The sequence below is a fragment of the Silene latifolia genome, chromosome Y (assembly GCF_048544455.1).
Source record: "Silene latifolia isolate original U9 population chromosome Y, ASM4854445v1, whole genome shotgun sequence".
Classification (NCBI taxonomy): Eukaryota; Viridiplantae; Streptophyta; class Magnoliopsida; order Caryophyllales; family Caryophyllaceae; genus Silene; species Silene latifolia.
Genome location: NC_133538.1, coordinates 243,255,292 through 243,260,570, shown reverse-complemented (window position 1 = coordinate 243,260,570; position 5,279 = coordinate 243,255,292).

Sequence of the window (5,279 nt, the reverse complement as noted above, 5' to 3'; positions counted from 1 at the left end):
CGAGTGAACAGGAAAATGGAACTGTTCGAACGAGTGAAAATTCCACTCGATCGAGTGATATTGTTGAAGATTCTACTCGATCGAATGGGCAATTTGGTCGATCGAGTAGTTTTGATAACGGGAAGCTTATTCGAGAGCCTGCTAGTGCTCGATTAAGCGAGAAATCACTGGAAAGACCTCGTTCGAGAGGTAAGAAGCGTCCAAAGGATACAGATCTTGCTCCGGGTGATACATTGGAAGAGAGAAACAAGGGACTCGAGATACCATCACGGTTCCCTTCCCGAGGCGGCTGCAGAATACCAAACCTAATCAATAATTCGTCAAATTTGTCGAACTTCTGATAAGCTTAGAAGTCACTGTGCCGTTCACTGAGTTGCTGACAAAGGTACCCTCTTATCTTAAGTTTATGAAAGAAATTTTATCGCGTAAGAGGAATATTAGTGATAATAAGACAGTAGCTTTAACTGAGGTGCGGTCTGCCCCATTTCAGAAAAAGTTACCTCCCAAATAGTCAGATCCGGGTAGTTTTTCAATTCCGTGTCATATCGGTACCTATTTGATTGATAACACGCTATGCGATCTAGGCGCTAGGGTGAGTGTCTTACCGTTGTCTCTGGCTAAGAGACTTGGTTTGACAAAGCTGAGTTGCACCAACATGACTGTCCAGATGGCCGACCGTAGTATATCATGACCACTAGGTGTAGTAGAAGACGTACCTGATCAGATCGGGAGGTTCTTTATTCCCGTTGATTTCGTTGTCTTAGACATCCCCGAAGATGCACACACCCCTATCATTTTAGGGAGACCATTTTTGTCTACTGCTCGTGCAGTTATAGACGTTGGGGGGAAGACTTTGACCTTTCAGGTAGGGGACGAGGAGCTGATTTTTCATCAGTCTAAGTTTCAGAGGGCTCCCATGCAAGCTCAGCCTTGCAATGCCCTCTCTTCTATTGACCCTATTATTGACACTCCAGATGTAAATTTGGAGTATTGTGCTGCAATTGTTACCCCTCCGCCTCAAATTGAGAGCAAAAAGGAGGAAAGTTCATCTGTTTTCCTTGTTGCAGGTACATATGAAAGCAATGAAGGAGCTGTCAAGGGACATGGTGCAATTACTGTCAATCGAATTGTAAGTGAGGATGCTAAACACGGTGATAGAGGAGCAAGGATGAGGAATGTTCGTGCTTATGTGGATGTGAATTATTCCCCTCCTACTGTTTTAAACGATTCAAATTCAAGCTCATGGAAGTTGAAGAGGACAGCCAATGTTGCTGAGATGACGTCCTCCAGTCAGGAGCCCACCAAGGGGATACTGAAGTGCATTGGAAAGTGAGCGGGGAAATGCCCCGTGTAACACCTCGTAAAAACAATTTTTAAATTTTCCGTTGAATTTGTTTTATTGCTTTTAATTAGGACAATTAGTTTTTAGACAGCTTATAGCGTAGATTTAAGACTATAGACTGTTCTTGTGCGTATTTGGTATTTTGGGAAATCTTTGCACGTATTTTTATGTAGGTTTGGGGAAGTGTTATGCAATTATAAAGGAAGAGAGACGAAATTCAAGAGCTTACGCGAGAAAAGAGCTCGATCGAGTACTTTGTGTACTCGAGCGAGTGAAAACTGGACGATCGAATGCCTCTTTTTAATCGATCAAGTAAAGCATAAGATGGGACTTCTCGATCGAGTAGAATTCTACTCGATCGAGTAGCTGGATCATCAGAAGTCCTCGATCGAGTAGTTTAAAAGCACTCGATCGAGCGGATTGTAAAAGACGCAGGGAGTTTTCTTCCTGAAACTCTTTTATTATGTTCTAATTTCATTCTTCACCTAATTTTCGTCTAACACCTCCCTATTTGCGATCAAACTCACCCCAAATCCCCATTTTTCTTGCTCAAACACCAAATCTGCCACCTACAATCTGTTGCTTGCTTATTAATCTTTCAAAGCCCCATAATTTCCCCTTAATTTGTGCTCATTTTCACGGTTTTAAAAGGGTTTAGGGTTTGCGATTTTGCGATCGAAAAATCGCCTTTTCTTGCTTGTTCTTTGAAGATTATTTGCAATTTGTAGGTTATTCTCATCAAGTAAGTGATTTCTACTTCCTCATTGCATTTTAGTTTCGATTATTTTGAATTTTATGAGGTAAAATTGGAATTAGGGTTCGAAAATCCATTGTTGGTCGAATTTTTCGACTTTAATTGTCTTTATTGGCCCTTACTTGTCTTGCTTGATGATCAATCCCCTTTCCTCGCTGTTGTTGCATGATTAATTCGAATTTTGCTCGAGATTTCGCGATTAGGGCTGTTTTAGTCGAATTTTTCGACTGTCAGACGGGTTTATATGCTTTTATGACTTAATTAACCTCAGTTGTTGTTAATTACTGCTGTCAATACCTGCTATCCCGTTTCCTACCGCTTATTACACGCTGTTTTTCGAAATTTTTGAGGAATTGTTGGGAATTACGTGTTGTAGGTCAAAATTTTTCGACTGGTAGGGGATTCACATGCTATTTTATGCTGGTTTTTCCTTCTGTCTAAGCCACTTTTAGCCGCTGTTTTCTTATCATGTCCCCTGCCCCTTGTTACAGGATGGAGTCTAGTTCATTGCCTTCTACCAGTACCACCTCTAGTCCATCTCTGTTTGAGACAGTGGCCCCTACTGCTGCCACTGCCTCCAGTTTAGTGAGTACTACAGCCCCAGTGTTTCTAGTTTTAGCTGCAGGTACAGTTTTTGCTCCAGCTAGCTCAGTTCAGGTTGCCACTTCCTCTACGGCCACCACCACTGCTAGTCTTTCTTCTTCAGTGGTGGCCACAGCAGCCACTACTTCTATACCGGCAGCCGTTTTCACGCATGTGGTGGACTCGCCAGTAGTCGCACCTCTCTTTAGAGCAGCCCTGGTACCTCACACCGTCACTGCACGGGCTTCTGCCTTGAGTTGCAGAGGCCGGGGTCGTAGACAGTCTCGTTCTACGCCAGCTCCAGTCACCTCTACTTCTGCTACTACTTCTACTGCAGCTGCTGCTCCTTCTACTTCTGGCACGGTCAAGGTTCGAGGGGACACTTCCCTCGACCCTCACCCACGCTATCCGCAGGTACATTTTGTTAATGCTTTACATCGCAAGAAATTTTATAACCTGCTAGGCTGTTCGTTTGTTCCTTCCCGATTTCTAGAGAAATCGGCACTTGTGAGACTCGGCATTTACGAGTCGGTTTGTGACTTACTACAGGGCACGGGGATGGCCGGACTCATCAACATGAGCGGCCGTACCTTTTTAGAGCTGAGCCTCGAGTTTCTCAGCTCCTTTACCTTCTCCTCCGGGGCACACGAGGCTGACCCCACTAGTTTTTCCATGTCCTTCCGGTTGTTTAACCGGACTTTTCCGATGACCTTAGAGGAGTTTGGTAGGAGACTTGGCCTTACCTCTACGGGTGAGACTGCACCCCATAGAAGGGTCGTTCGTCAGCTTTGGCGGACCCTTGCCCAGACCACTTTTGCGGAGCGAAAGCTCCAACAGGTCCACCTTCCCCCTGTCCGTTGTTTTCTTAGATTGATGGGGAGCACTATTTTCGGCCGAAAGGAGCCGAACAACATCACAAACACCGAGATCTCCATCCTGGGGGGTTACCTAAACATTGACTGCGAGGGTCCCTTCACCCTCAACATTGCCTACTTGACCGCCCAGTACCTTTAGAGCCAGGGGCTGAAGGAGACGGGAACTATTGCTTGCGGTGGCATAGCCACCATTCTTGCCCGTTCCTTCTTCCCCGATTGGCCTCATGACTTGCAGTACCTCGAGGGAGAGAGGCTACTGAGTCTGTACGCCATGCTCTCTCAGCATTGGCTTACCCCAGACTACCAGACATGGAAGATAGACGGTTTCTTGTCTGTAGACTTACCTTGTGACGCTCTCCCTTGTTTAGAGCCCTTGCCCACTGTTGCTAGGGGCGCCCGTCTACCACCACTGCCTGACCTTCACCTTCCACTCCGACCTACTCCCGCTGCACCCGCCGCCAAGAAGCGGCGTCTTGAGACTAGAGAGGGGTCCACACCTTCAGGGAGCACTCAGCCTTCCACGGCTGCTCCCATTCCGACCCTTACTCCTACTTCCACTCCCACTCCCACTGACCAGACACAGGCTCAGCCGGACCTACTGGCTACTTTCGTACCACCTCCTCCCTTTGTGGCGCCCGCGGTCATGGACCAAGGGGGCGCCGTTTACGGTTTGTTGCTTGAGATCGCAGAGTGTCATGCTCGTATGGAGACGGATTTAGCTCTTGCTTTACACCCTCTGTACGAGTACCACTTGCGGCGACACCGTCCGATCCCTGAGGGTTGGCCACACCCTTCCTTCTACAGGTACCCACCTGAGGGGTAACCGGTGTCTGAGGAGGAGGAGGACGAGGACCCAGAGGTGGCAGTGGAGAGAGCTCGAGCTGAGGAGCGGAGGAGGAGAGAGGAGGAGAAGGACCCGGAGTACACGGTGGTGGATGACGACGACTAGCTACTGGGTTGGATAAGGGGGTTACGCGGTAGCGGGCCGACTAATCCAACCCTAAACTCTTTCCCGTCCCATTTAAGGTTAATCGGGCCCCTTGGAAAGGGGTTCACCCATCCTCTTTTAAGGCTTAGTTTACGGTTCCCATTCCGATAGCAAGGGAAATGGTTTAAGATTGGATTAGGTTGCTACACGGTAGTTGGCCGCCTAATCCAACTCCAAACCCTTTCTCGTCTCGTTTTAGGATACCTGGCCCCCTCGGAAAGAGGTTCACCCTTCCACGTTTAGGGCTCATTTTACGGTTCCCGTTCCGATAATAAGGGAAAGGGTTTAGGGTTGGATAAGGGGGTTCTGCGGTAGCGGGCCGCGTAATCCAACCCTAAACCCTTTCCCGTCCCGTTTTAGGATAATCGGGCCCCTCGGAAAGGGGTTCACCCTTCTTCTTTTAGGGCTTAGTTTACGGTTCCCGTTCCGATAGCAAGGGAAAGGGTTTAGGGTTGGATTAGGATGCTACACGGTAGCGGGCCACCTAATCCAACCCCAAACCTTTTCTCGTCCCGTTTTAGGATACCTGGCCCCCATGTTTAATCCCTTTTACGTAATAGGTATGTTTCGAAAGAGTATTAGGTTCATTTTACATTTATTGTAGGTACGTTCTTCTAAATAACCCCTTTTTGATAACAAGGGAAAGGGTTTAGGGTTGGATTAGGCGGCTCCGCGGTAGTGGGCCCCCTAATCTAACCCTAAACCCTTTCCCGTCCCGTATTAGGATACCCGGACCCC